The following is a 15,880-nucleotide window of genomic DNA, read 5'->3' as shown; positions in this document are numbered from 1 at the left end:
CTCCAAACTCTTATAAAAAAGTTAACTCCAAATTTATCTATCTTTATCCATATACATATTTAAAAACAACATGTATATATACATTTAGAATAGTAGAAATAATATTCATGAGAAGTAACAGAGTATAATGGATAAAGAGCTGACTTTAGAGTAAAAAAGATCTATGCATATCTTGCTTTTGATATGTATTTTGGAATAACCATGGATTAGTCATGTACCATCCTAGGTTTCTCTCTAATATTACAAATTATTTGATCAGACTTCACAGATATTCTTTTTACTGAAAAATTTTGACTTCCCTCTGTGCTGGGTTACCTTGTTCCTTAACACAGGTCTTCTTGACCCCATGACCCCTTGACTCCACTCTTGACCCCTTTTGGACTAAGAAATTTTAAGTGACCATGGGTATAGAAGTAGTAAAAATAGGTATACAAGTCAAACATTTATTAATAATAAATCAAAATTTTGTGATCCCTACATTCAGTTACAAGATCCCATATGGCATCACAAATCATAGTTTTAAAAACTGGTCCTTAATATATATATGTATTTATAAATATAGATATATAGAAAACAATAAAGCATAGTATAGTAGTTAAAAATCCCCCAAAGGGGAGCATTTCTAGATATTTGCATCACCAAAAGATTTTTAATCAAATAATAAATGTTTTCAATGTACTTGATCAATTGGATCCCTATTATTTTAATAAACCCAAACCAATTTCACTTGAGCAATAGTAACAATGACAATTATAATCACACCATATTGCCAATACCTTATTATGGTTCCTTTTCCAATATTTGTATGACTAAGTAGTCTTTGGTATTTGGATGCTGTTTTTGTCAAAACAAATTTTTAATGATAATGTAATATGCCAGATACATACATGCTTGAAATTACCCTAATTTAGTTTTGTGTTATTTATAGATTTTCTTCTTAAACCCACCTGCTCTTTCTGCAGAATGCACACAGTCCATGAAAAGAATGAGACTGGATGCTCTAAGATACTTAACACGTCCTAGCTGTGTGACCCTGGGCAAGTCACTTAACCCTATTGTCTCAGAAAAAAACAAATAAACAAAAAAACAAAGAATGAGATTGGGATTCTTTAAAGGTGTTTTAGAACAAATTCTTCCATTAGAATATAAACTCTAAACACAATTGAATAAATACTTTATCTAATTTAATATCTAATTATTTATGATTGCTACCCCTTTCTTTACCCCTTCTCCAGCTCTCCAAGTGAGCAGTAGAAAAATTCTTAGCAATAAAGGAGAGCAAAGCAATCAAAGAGCACATAAGTGTTTCTACACTATTTTCTGTTCACTTGAAAAGAAGCTGAAGCCCCTCTCTCCCTTGCTAGTTCAGCTACAATCTTCTCTGCCTTTTCTCCACTCTCCTGGGCCTTTTCTTGATTTTGCAGCGGAATAATCCTCCTGGAAGTTTTTTTCTAAAGCTCTCTAGACAAGTAATGTCTCTGTAATGAAAATAAATGCAGGGGAAAAGGATTGTGGGAACAAGACAGTTTTCTCTCTATCTCCTAGGAAAGCTAGAGGAGGATGACCAGCTTTGCTATTTCTAAAAAATGAAAATGGTAATCTTCAAATAGGTTATCATTTTTGCTCAAAGACCCTTTAAATAAGAGTATATCTCACTGGAAACAATATGGAGTATTTACTAAATTTTCCATTGATTTTTTTTTTCAAATGAACATAAAATAATCAAGCTGAAAGAGGTCTTAAAGTCATTCAGTCCAGTGATCTCAGTTTACAGTGTAACCCTGTATAGATAAGGAACTTGTCCAAGTTGGTATAGTTAGCATGGCTTAGTGAAATCTCATATTCTTGGAACAGAGTTTGGTGCTTTCTCCACTCTGGAAGATACTGGAACCAAACCAAAAGTAAAATAAAGGTGTAAAATGAGCACTTCCTTTATCTTATGGTTACTCACTCCCTGACTAGACTGGAGAAGCCTGGTGACAAAGTGGACAGAGAAGAGCTGGCCTTGGAGTCAGAATGTTCTGCCTTCACGGACCTGCCTCTCACACGTGGGGACTGTGAGACGGAAGGAAGTCCTTTAATTTCTTGATGCCTTAGGCAATGTGCTACGACCCAAGGGATGTTTTGCAACAGTGAAGAAAACTTAACTGTATCAATGAAATTACAAATATAGGCCAAAAAATTGCTGCCATTTTACAATTGGGCTTATTAATAGTATGTGTAAAATGTATATGTAGGTATAGATTGAAATCAGGGATATGTGTATAATAAAGACATTTGATTTTGAACTGAAAGGGGAAAAAGGATACCGAGAGAGACTTAAGGAATGTAAAAAATCATCAATACTAGCCTCTTTTTTTACAGAGGAGATATAAAGATCTTTAGAAATCTTAAAATTCTATATAAAAGTGAAATTTGGTGTAGTGGACAGAGCTGGCCTTCAACAGGAAAAATTGGATTTAAGTCCAGCTTCTGACACATGCTCAATAGTCAATAAATATTTATTAAGGGCCTATTAGGGGATACAAAAAAGAATAAGACAGATCCTGCCCACAAGGAGGTTACCATTTAATGAGGGGGAGAGAATGTCCAAATGGAAGCTGAAAAACATGGGAGAAGGGCCTCAGGAGGGTGCCCCAGCGGGTATGTCCATGTAATCAAAACCAAGGAGAGCAGCTGGTGGGGAAATGAAGAGTTTGATTTTTCTGAAGCGTTTATAAAAGGAGGTTCTGGAAAGAGCTATTTGCTCTGCCCTCCAGTTCTCAAGTCAGAGGGAAGAGGCAAATTTAAATATCATCCCTCTGTGTTGCAATGTCCTCACTTATAAAATGTTGGGGAAGGGAACAGAAGGGAATGGAATCAACATTTAGATAGTGCCTACTATATGCCAGGCATGGCATTAAGTACTTTATAAAATTCTCTAGATGGCCTCCAAAGTCTCTTCCAGTTCTAGTTCCATAATTTTATGATCTCTATGGTCCCTTTTACTTCCAAAACCAGTTCTAATTCCCCCAATTAACATAAATTTGTTTTTCATTCACTCAAAAAAAATGAGCTTGGGAAATTGTCCTATTTTCAATGCAATAATTTGCTTTTTCTACATTGGCAAAGTAACTCCCCTACCATAACTTCAAATTAAGTTACAATGGGCAAATGATAAATATTAAATGACATTTTAGATGGAATAAAAACTGCTGAAGTAGAAGGTTAAATTCTCTGGATGACACTTGTTAATGCCAATGTTAATAACTGTAGAATGCAAACAATAATTAAGCAATACATGGTTGAAGAGTTAAAATGATTTATTGTGTAAATACTATTATGTTTAACCAGTTGGGCTTGAATGATGTCCTTGTAAAAGATCACCTGGCTTAATAGGTTGAAACTGTTGTCAATTCTGAATTTCTGAAGTAATGTAGAACCTACCAAAAAGTTTTAGCTATAAATAGAGTATATAAAATTCTATTAAAATTATTTCAAAATTGCTGTTATCAATTTGTGTCAGATGGTTCATGACCTCATAGGCCATAGCACAACAGTACTATTTATGATATTTTCTTGGCAAAGATACTAGAATGGTTTTTCATTTCTTTGTCTAGTGGATTAAGGCAAACAGAGGTTGACTGTCTTGCCCATGTTCACATAGCTAATGACTGGGGGCAGGGTATTTGAACTTGTCTTTTTGATTCCAAGCCCAGTGTTCTATCTGAACAATCTAAATGGATCCAATTTTGAAATAGGGAGTCCTCAATCTACACTGTTCAGTGAAAAGTCATCAAGCTTTGACATTTTTATTAATCTGTAATTCTAATTACAGATATCACTATATATCCCAACTACCTTCTAATCATTGTAATGATTGATGATATGTAATTATAATATCCTACCTTCTAAAACTCAACTTATGATCCTCTAATCTATTCTGAGTGAAAACTTTTCACAATAAACTATCTTCCCCATGACATTAATCTATTTCCCCCCGTTTTTCCTTATCTTCAAATTTTACTTGCCTACTGTTTACAAACATGTCTATATCTCTGTCAATCTCAAAACAATCTTCATTTGAACCATCCATCTTTATCAGCTATAGTTTTTTGTTTCTCCTTTTTTGTGACTAAACTCCTTAAGAAAATCATCTACAATTCAGGACTCCATTTCCTTTTCTCCTTTTTTTAATTCTCTATAATATGGTTTCTGATCTTATCATTCAACTGCAATTACTTTTTCCAAAGTTACTAATAATCTCCTTTAAAAAATTTTACATAGAAATATTTATTTCAAATTTTTTTTATCACAAATACATAAACTTACTCTAACATGAGGCATGTATAATCCTCTTCTACCTCCTCAGTCTCTTTAGTCCAAAATCCAACTCACACTCAAATCCCAGGTTCCCTGATTTCTCTGTCCTTCTATCCTCATTTGAAATCTTAGCTGCAAGGTTATCATAACTGAATCACCTGAGTTCCATGGGAATTCACGTCTCTCTGGCTCTTGAAACTGAGGAGGATAACAACATAAATTGGAAACAAAAATCTCTCTTCTCTGCCATTGCCACTGTCATTGTTCTAATACAAATCAACATTATTTTGTGCCCTGGATTAGTGCAATAGCCTGTTGCTTGGTCTGTTTGTCACAAGTTTCTCCTTATTCCAGTCCACCTTGTATTCAGCTATTAAAATGATTTTGTGAAAGCGTAAGTCTGACCAGTCATCTTTCCCTTCACCATAGTCATTAGACTTCAGTTCTGATTACCTTCAACAACTAGGACTTTCTGGTTCATTTCTTAGAACTGTGATCAAAGAGGAAAAAGGAGAAAAAAAATCCTTCCCCTCTTAGCAGATCAGTTCGCCCATCTGAATGCATTATACATTTTACCTTTGAATGCAACAAATACGGGTAGTAGAAAGACCAGTTATTTCTTAATTGTTAATCTATTGATTATCTTCTTTTCCTTCATTTCCTACAAATTATAAAGATTTATAGACTGAGACTAAAAAAGACAGAAGAAAAAAAAGAATTAGATAATATCAAATATCAATATAGATTGAAGAGATTAAATAAAAAAAAACTAGAAGTTATCTTTTATAACCTAAGATATGCCATCTCAGTACAATCTTTTCCCATAGCACTGAAGGACAAGTGTTCTTTTCTTCATTTTTGCTTCAAGACCTTTCCATGAGTTTCTTACTTCATGGAGCCTAGATGGTGATATAAGCAATGAATCACTATAACTTTCCCATTTTTATCTCCAGGTAATCATAAAACAATGCCTTGAGACAGGTCCGGGAATAGCAGAACCAGGAAGGACACCAATGTTTATGGGATGCAGCCAAAGCACTTCTTAGGGGCAATTTATTTTTCTAAATTCTTACATCAACAAAATGGAAAGAGAAGAGATCAATGAATTGGACATAAAGCTAAAAAGACTTGAAAAACAACAAATTAAAAAACTCTAATTGAACACCAAATGGGAAATATTAAAAATTAAAGGTGAGATTAATAAGACTGAAAGTAAAACAAACAAATCAATCAACCATTGAACTAATAAATCTAGAACTTAGTTTTGTAAAAAAAAAACAATAAAATAGACAAGTCATTGATTAATTTGATTTTAAAAAAAGAAAGAAGAAAACAAATAAAATACTAGCAGAGAAATTATTGCAATATATCTTATGCTATGTAGATGGGTAGAATTTATACTAGTAATGAAAAGTTGGTTGAATATTAGGAAGACTATCAACATAATTGAACTAATCAATAACAAAACCAATAGAAACTGAACAAGCTTTTTACAAAATACAGCATTCATTCCTATTAAAAACAATATATAGAGAAGAGGAATAAAGGGAGTGTTCCTTAAAATGAAAAGCCTAAAACATCTTTTAATCATCAACAAGTGTTATCTGTGATGGGGATAAACTAGAAGTGTTCTCAGTAAGAAAAGGGATAAAGCAAGAGTGCCTATTATCACTACTATTATTCCATTTAGTCCTAGAAATTTTAGCTATGGCAATAAGAGAAGAAACAGAAATAGAAGAAATTAGAGTAGACAATGAAGAAATATAACTATAACTCTCTGCAGATGATATGATGGTATACTTGGAAAATTCTACAATATCAACTAAAAATTTATTTGAAATTGTTAACAACCTTAGAAAAGTTGCTGAATATAAGATAAACTCAAATCACTAGCATTTCTTTAAATGACCAATAAAGCCTACCAACCAGAGATAGAAAGAGAAATTCCATTGAAAGTAGCTGCCAACAATGTAAAATATTTAGGAGTCTGCCTCCCAAAACAAACTTAGGAACTATATGAGTGCAATTATAAAAAGAATTTCACACAAAGATATATCTAAACAATTGGAAAAAATCGATTGCTCATAGGTAGGCTGAGCCAGTATAATAAAAACGACAATTTTGCCTAAACTAATTTACAACTCCAAGTGCCACCTCACATTTCTCAGATTGGCTAAGATGACAGGAAAAGATAATGATGAATGTTGAAGGGGATGTGGGAAAACTGGGACACTCATGCATTGTTGGTGGAGCAACCATTCTGGTGAGCAATTTAGAACTATGCCCAAAGGACTATAAAACTGTGCAAACCCTTTGACCTAGCACTGCTACTACTGGGTCTATATCCCAAGGAAATCATAAAGGAGGAAAGGACCCATGTGTGCAAAAATGCTTAAAGCAGCTCTTTTTGTGGTAGCAAAAAAATTGGAAAATGAATAGATGTCCATCAATTGGAGAATAGTTGAACATGTTGTGCTATATGAAGGTAAAGGAATATTATTGTTGTGTAAAAAATGTTGAACAAACTGATTTTAGAAAGGTCTGGAAAGATTTACACAAACTGATGCTTAGCTAAACAAGCAGAAACAGAAATACATTGTACACAATAATAGCAAGAATGTGGGATGTTTAACCAAAGACTTGGTTCTTCTCAGTGGTTCAGTGATCCAAGGTAATCTCCAAAGACTTAAAATAGAAAATGTCATTTGCATCCAGAAAAAAGAACTATGGAGATTGAATGTAAATCAACACATTCTATGTTCACTTCTTTTTTTTTTTTTTTTCCTTTCTCCCATGATTTTTCCCTTTTGTTCCTATTTTTCTCTCACTATGATTCATAAAGCAATATGTATTAAAAATAAATTTATTAGCAAATTAAAAAACTATATGGTACTGGCTAAAAAACATAGTGGTGGATCAGTGGAATAGATTTGATACATAAAATACAGTAGTCAATGACCATAGTAAACTAGTATTCGATAACTTCAAAGACCCCAGATTTTGGGATAAAAACTCACCATTTGATAAAAACTGCTGAGAAAACTAGAAGTTGTTGTTTTTGTTGTTTGTCTCTTATTCTTGAAAGAAGATCATGAAATCAGGAAGGTTATACCACGACATGCAAGTGAATTGTACTTATATGAGCTAAGGTTATGCAAGGTTACCTGATTCAAGAACACAAACTATGTATAGACTTACATTTCACGCTGTATACCAAGATAAGAGCATAATAGGAGCATGATTTAGACAGAAAGGGTAACACCATTGTCAAATTAGAAGAATAAGGAAGTTTGCCTGTTAGATATATGGGGAAATGAAGAATTCTTGGCCAAATAAGAGATAGAGAACATTATGAAATGCAAAATAGATAATTTTGTTTACATTAAATTAAAGAGCTTTTATACAAACAATTAGAAGGAAAGCAGAAACCTACATGCTTTATAGAAAGTACCTTTGATAAAAATCATATTTGTCAAATACATAGAGAATGGAGTCAAATTTAGATGAAGATAATTCATTTCCTAAATGATAAGTGGTCAAAGGATATGAACGAGGAAGTTTTCAGATGAAGAAATCAAAGCCATCTATAGCATATAAAGAAGTGTCCTAAATCATTTTTGAGTAAAGAAATGCAAATTTAAAAAAACTCTGAAATACCACTAATAACTATAAGATTGATTAATATAACAAAAATGGAAAGTGATGAATGTTGGAGAGGATGTAAGAAAATTGGGACACTAATGTATTGTTAGTGAAGTTGTGAACTGATCCAATCATTCTGGAGAGCAATTTGGAATTATGCTCAAAGGACAACCAGACTGCATAGTCTTTAATCATGAAATACCATTCCCCAAGATATTCCCCAAGGAAATACTGTACCCCAAGGAGGTGACAAAAAAGGGAAAATGACCAATATGGGCAAAAATGTTTATAGTAGTACCTTGTGTGGTGGCAAAATATTGAAAATTGATGGGATGCCCATCTATTGAGAAATGTCTGAAAAAGCTGTGGTATATGAATGTGGTATATGAATATTACTGTGCAGTAAGTAATGAGGAATAGGAATACTTCAGAAAAACCTGAAAAGACTTGTATGAACTGATGCAAAGTAAAATGAAGTGAATTAGGAAAGCATTGTGTGCACACATAGTATCAGCAACATTTTGTCATGATCAACTATGAATGACTCAGATCTTCTCAAGAACACAATGATCCAAGACAAATACAAAGGTCCCACAAAAGAAAATGCTTTCCATATTCAGATAAAGGAGTGATTGATTCTGGATGCAGATTGAAACATAGGTTTTTCATTTGTTTTATCCTTTCTCATGTTTTTTGATATGTTTCTTTTTTTTACAGCTGTGACTAATATGGAAATATTTTACATAATGCAGATGTATAAATTATATGAAACTGCCTCCTGTCTTTGGAAGAGGGGAAATAGAGAGAAAAATTTGTAAATTTCAAAATCTTGTAAAAATGAATGTTAAATTTTTTTCTTAATATGTAACTGAGGGAAAATACTAATTAAAATGTTAAAAAATGATCTCTCTGCATTGCAGTTATTTGAGCTAGGACCTGTTTACTCATAGTTGGTTCCTTAGGATTTTTCAGCTTTTTTCACAGGATGAGGAAAGAGATCATAGAATGGGATAGAATAGGGAAGGGACCCGACTTGTGATTTTATTAATGGTGGGAACTTCCATGGAATTCCCTTTAGTAATGCAGATTGACAACTGCTCTGCAATTTATTGTATTAGAGAACTGTCTGAGACACAGGATAAGTGACTTGTTAAAGGTCACAAAATTAGTATTCTAGTGAGGTCAAGGCAAGTTAAGAAGCATTTGTTAGGCTATGATTATGTATTAGGCACTGTTTTAAGCAATGGGAATACAAATATAAGCCAAACTATCTACTATGTGATGTCTCTCATAAAAGAAAAAAAAAGAAATTGAGTTGTGTCAAGAAGGCTTTAAACTAATTATTTATTTTTGAAGTGAGTCCATCATGGAGTAGGACTACCTTACTTTGAAGGGCATACTAAATATCATTAGTTTGTAACCTAAGAATGTTATGTTCTACATTCTAATTTCACATTTCTTTTTTTTTTTTTTACTTGAATACTTGTTGGATTGCAATGGTCCAGGGCTCCTTGAAATTTTATTTTTTATCACTGTGATAGGGTGCTACACTGATTCCTTTAAATCAGGTTTTCTTCAAGCTACAATATATAACAGAAACAGCAGAAATCCTGAAATGCCCTGGTGGATTTATATTCCTTAATTAATGATAGTCATTTTGGGTCTGTGAAATAAAATTATTGAAGCATATTTCCTTCAGAGGAAAGTGCTTGTGCCATCTATTTTTTTCTTGAGAAAATAAGATTTCTTTATGAACTTTCTTCTTCTTACCTTACTCCTAGTCATAAATTTAGAAGGTTATAGCTTGAAGACACTTGAAAAATTACTTAATCCCATAAATGCAGAATAATATAGATCAATAAGCCCTACTTCAAATGCTATTTATATTATGTATCATGTGACTGGGAAAATTATTTAGGTTCTCTGGACTTCAATTTTTTCGTTTGTAAAATGAGGAGGATGAATCAGATGATATCTTCTTTTTCCATCTTATAATTCTATATTACTGTCATAATGCTTTTTCATTTAAACTGATAAATTAACTGTCTCATTCTCTTTGAGATGATCTCTCCATTCCTTTGAATGTGATAATTAGCTAATAAAATAAACTTATCTATATTAATAAAAGATGGCTAGAGGAATTTTCAGAGCTCTTTCACTTATTCCAGGAAAAAAGATATATTTTAACAGTGATTCTTTGGAGATAATCTGGTAGAACATAAATTCCCCAAAGGTAGGATTTGTTTTGTTTCTTGCTTTTATATTTACCCAGTACCCATCTGAATGCCTTGTACAGAGTAGGCAACTAATAAATACTTGTGGACTTAAATGCCTTCAATTTTGTTAGCTAGCCAAAAAATAGTTAATGTTGGGAATTTCAGGTCATTGTTGGAAGAGAGAAGATATCTGAAAGAAAGAGAAGATGATGTACTTCAATTCACACTGTGAAAACAATCACATACTTCTCTTCTGTGTATAACTGGCTCTGCTTTGTTAATTTTGATGATGAAAATATTTCTGTTTTGGAGATAGGAACTCCTTTGTTCCTTCTAAACTCCTAAATGATTCTATATAGCTATTGATCACTTCCTTTTCTCCTGGTCTTCCCTGCTTTTATCTTCTCTACTCTGGTAGCTTCTCCTGTTCCTGTGGGGTTTCTCTGATTTCATTACTGAGGGAAAGGTAATCAACAGTAGTCACAGATGATCATAGGAACATTTTAGCTCTCCAAAGCTCTCATGAATTCCAGCTAAAAAACTTGGCCACAGGCTAAAACAAACAGAAGTCACTAAAAACCACTGAACATGGTTGGCAAAGATTTTGATGATCTCAAAAATTGGGAAAAAAATTCTGTGGCTCTTAGCTCACCTAATTATTTCTTTCTATAACAATCAACAGGTTCTTGGAGAAAGTATGAAATAGGTAAAGTTTCTTTACAGTTGTGCCCTCCCCTCTGCAGTGCTCCATATACACATGTTCCCAAATCTAGAATTTTTTTCCTTTCTGCTTTAAGAAATGTACTGGAAATTCATTCACACTAAGGTACATATAACTGTTAACAAATTGGTGCATTATCTCTTTCAGGGAATTTAGCTTATTACTAGTAAGTCAAGCCTTAAAATAAAGGGATGAAGTTCTAGCTGGGTAATTTAAACATCATTAATCGTAGGTACATGGGAGAATACTTTGGAGGTATCCAAGACCTTATTGTTTCATGCCACTTGAGTAAATGTTTCCCATTAAGATTAATGTTTTAGACAATTTACCTTCCTTGGAAAGAAGAGCTTGAGTGATGGCTATCAACTGGGGATGGTTGAACAAATTGTGGTGTATGTATGACTGTCATGTAAAATATTGTTGTTCTATGGGAAGGGATGAGCAGGATGCTATTGGAAAAAAAACACTGGAATATCCTCCATGAACTCAAGAAAAGTGAAATGTACTATATACAAAATAGTAGCAATGTTCTGGGATGACCAGCTATAATTGATTTTGTACAATCATTGACAATACAAAGATCCATGACTACTCTGAAGAATTTATGATAAAAAATCCTATCTATATCCAGAGAAGAAACTGATTGTATCTGAATACAGATTGAATCATACTCTCTCTCTCTTTCTTTAACTTTATTTTCTTGGGAGTTTTTTTTTTTTTAATTAGGATGAGAGATCTATGTTTTCCTTAATGACTTTTATGGAAATGTATTGCATAACTTCATGTGTGGTTTCTTAATGGTGGTGTGGGATAGGGATAAGGAAGAGAATTTGGAACTCAAAAGTTTTTAAAAATGAAAAAAAATTGTCTTAAACATACCTGGGGAAAATATTAAATAAATAAATAAGATTAAAATAAAAAAGGAAAGAACTTGAATTGGAAGAGTTCATGAGTAGGAACAGGTCAGAAGATAAACAATGACAATGGTAAAGTATGCTAGTTAAGAACATAAGTAAAAAGTGATATATTGTTGTTGTAGTTGGTAGTTAGTCAATCACCCAAATAAATGACATTATGAATGCACTAAAAATGCACTGACCAAATCTATCAAAAAGCATTTGAACACTTATTAAAGTGAATTATTGATGCTAGGTACTATAGTAGTTAAGAGTCCATTAGTTGAATTAGAAGATAAGACAAATACAAATAGCTATAATACACAATATGATTCACTTAAAATATCTGTTGTTCAGTCATTTCAGTTGTGGCTAACTCTTGAAGTTTTCTTGGCTGAGATACTGGAGTGATTTGTCATTTCCTTCCTCAGTTTATTTTATAGATGAAGAAACTGAGGCAATGGATTTAAGTGACTAGCCCAGGGTCACATAGCTATTGACAGCCATGCCAGATTTGAATGTAGGAAAATGAGTTTTCTTGATTTTAGTCCAGTTCCCTCTCCTCTGAGCCACCTGGCCGCCCAGCTAATTAAAGCATTAGAGAGTTAAAAAACAAAATATTAAGTAACGTCTGAGGTGAGATCAAGGAAGACTAACAAAAGCTTGGCAGTTCAGGATATTCAGCTTTCCTGGAATCTTATTCTAACCATCTCCCAAGTTTTCACTTTTGAAAGAAGAAATGAGGCAAGAAGGCTGCAAATTTGTGTGTATGCATTTTTCCCCTTCTTTCCCATCAAAAGTTTTTTTTTTTTTTTAAACCAGCCTTTAAAAAAGCAAAGTGCCCCAGACAAAGAACAGCTCTTAGAAATCTTGGCTTGGGCTACAACCGACTTTTCTCAAACTTCAAAGATTCCCAGAAGCCTTTAATGGATCTTTTTAGGAGTATCTCTGTCTTGCTCTTCTCTCAGTGAAAGATAGAGTTAAAGCGATTATATGTCAGTTACACACCTAATCCAAAGTGATCCCTGCTCTAATTTTGTCTCTGGACAGACTTTATTTATTTTATTAAGGACCAATTCAGTTCTGTGACATTTGAGGAGACTATAGAGTGCTTTCATATCCAGGGGGAAAAACGAGTCCATTCAGCCAAGGAGATGCCCTTGGATTGAGTCCTTGAGTTACAAGAGAAATTTGGGGAATTTTGTCAGAGGAGCTGATGACAAATTGCTGCTGCCTGCTGTGATGATGGAACATCCCTCTCTCAAATCTATGGTGGCTAGTGCTGTAAGAACATATCCAGATGATGGAAACACTCAGATTGTGCTTAGTGAAAAGCTCAAGGTAATATAATAATCCTTTTCTTTGGGTGACCTTAATTCTATCCATTGACATCCAATTTAATTCAACCTATTTTAAAGCAAGTCAAATAACCTATATTTCAGAGCTGGAAGAAACCTTGTATGGCTAGTTTGCCTTCTGCTGTTCTTGGTCCTTTTCACTTCCCCCAAATTTACAGAAAAAGAAACATTCAAAAAAGTTGATCAATTAGTCAATCAATAAACATTTATTAAATGCTTATTATATTCTAGGCCTGTGCCAAAACCTGGGAAAATGGACCTGAGGTAGGGAGTTCCTTTAGAAGGCTCTTGAAATAATCCAGGCAAGAGGGAATGAGGGGTTGGACTAGGTTGGGGGCTCTGTAAGTGGAGAGAAGAGGGTATACATGAGAATTGTTGTAAAGAAAGATTTTACAAAATTTGGCCACTGATTGGTGAGTAGTGGACCTGAGTTCTAATAGTAATAGTCAAATTAGGAAGAGGAAAGAGTTTATAGGGAAAGATAAAGAGTTCTGTTTTAGAAATATTGAATTTGAGATGCCTATGAGATCTCCATTTCAAGATATTTAACAGCATGCTAGATATATAGCACTAACATGCAGGAGACCAACAAAATATAGATATAGAGATCCGGGAATTATCTGTAAAGAGATTAAAAGGAGAAGAAGGAGCTCTTGGAGAATTGCTTTTTTCAGTAACAATATTTGGAATAGCCATAATAGAGATAAAGATATAGAATATATTAGGGATAAGTAAGAGTGCCTTATTTCAGTGAGAGCCCAGTTGAGATTGGATCATGTAAACTTTATGATCCTATGAACTAATTATTCTGACTTTAATAGTCAAAAACCTAACTAGGAATCTTGTTATCTGGGACAAGTTTAGCTGAGTTGAATAGGTGGTAGGGATATAGAGATGAGAAAGAACCATACGTAGAAGCCCTGGGTAGGTTCAGTTTATCTGAGAAAAGAGGTTGGTTGTTCCCCAAATAACCTTGACTCAACTTCAGTGACTTAGTTGATACTATAGACAATTGCAAAGAAAATAGAGAGGGAAGGTGATAGTCAGAAGAAAGATAAGTCCTAGAAAAGAGGTGTTGTATTTCTAAGTGGTAAGTACTATGTAGTAATTGATAGAGTTACTGATAGAGACTGATATTTTCACAGGGAGGTCACTTGCAATACTGGATATTCTGGGATTATTAGCCAAATTTGTAGGTTTAAAGCATTTAAAATATTTACAATAAAAAGATGGGCATTTTTTGGATAGTGAATAGTTTCATTGAAAGTTTAGCAAATATGATTGTAATCTAGCTCTGTCTCTCCTCTTAATTAGTTATAGGATCAATAATTATCTAACAATGACTGAATATTCAAGTTTTCCCAAAAGTCTTAGTGTAATGTAAACATATATATGTGTATATATACATATATATCATATACACATTTATGCATATACATGCATATTTATATATATATATACATGTACAAATAGCTATATTTTACAGCCATTATATATATATTTTTAATAACTTTTTATTGATAGAACGTATGCCAGGATAATTTTTTACAGCATTATCCCTTGCATTCACTTCTGTTCCGATTTTTCCCCTCCCTCCCTCCACCCCTTCCCCCAGAAGCCATTATATTTTTTCAATAACATACATATGTTTTAATGCATAATGATGTATAACAAAATACCTATCATTCAACTGCATATCATAATCTGAATAATATATGACCTTCAATAATTGCATCCACTTTGGTTTTTTTTTTTTGGTGTGGATTGTTAAGTATCCTTTAAATAACTGTAGTTCGTATTGATGAAGCCATATAGAATATTGCATCTTGATGCAATTGAATATTCTCTGTACATTCTGTGCTCACCACAGAGAACTTTTATTGCCATCACATTTTATCACAATAGTAATGTCAGTCAATTAGACTGGAATTCAAAAGTATACCATCTGTGTTGCATATATCATTTATTTTGGGGGGAGCTTTGTGAAACTATGTTTTCTTGTGAGTCACTAATACAAAAAAAATCTCTTTCTAAAAAGTTTTTTTTTTTCCTGCAGGAGGATGAGGGGGAAGTTTGTCTTGTCTTTTTTAAAGCTTGAAATTATGTTTTAGAATTTCAAGGAACTCCAGTGATTGCTGAGTTCTTTGATGTAATAGGGACATTGTTGAAATGTAGAAATTGTCAAAGTTAAAATGACTCATTGAATCATATCAATGGAAATGTTTAAGATAGTATTATATTTGGAACTCACTTTGGGAGCCTTTCAGGGTATTAAGAAAGTAGCTATTTTAGGCATTTTCCCTTCCCTTCCTATTGTCAAATTCTATATTTGCTGAACAGTATTCTCAAATGTTACACCAACATAATATTTGGGCAGGTATTTGAATGAAAATGTTCAATAGTCTTTTGTAACTCTAAAACTGTTTAAAAGTCTAGTAGTTACAGTGGAATCTTCAGAGTATGTCACTACACATAGCATATTCAAAGACAGAACTCATTATGTTTTCCCCCCAAAAAACTCTTCCTTTTTCATAAAGTAAGGCAGCTAGGTGGTATAGTAGACAGACCCATGGGCCTGGACTCAGGAAGACCTGACTTCAAATACAACTTCAGATATCAGCTGACTCTAGGAAAGTCACTTAAGCTCTGGGTGTTTCAGTTTGCTCAACTGCAAAATAGGGATTTTAACAGCATATCTGAGCATCAAATGAGATAATATTTGTAAAGCACAGTACTTTACAGGTA

This window comes from Antechinus flavipes, chromosome 5 (genome assembly GCF_016432865.1).
Source record: "Antechinus flavipes isolate AdamAnt ecotype Samford, QLD, Australia chromosome 5, AdamAnt_v2, whole genome shotgun sequence".
Lineage (NCBI taxonomy): Eukaryota > Metazoa > Chordata > Mammalia > Dasyuromorphia > Dasyuridae > Antechinus > Antechinus flavipes.
Note: the sequence above shows the minus strand (reverse complement) of the source record.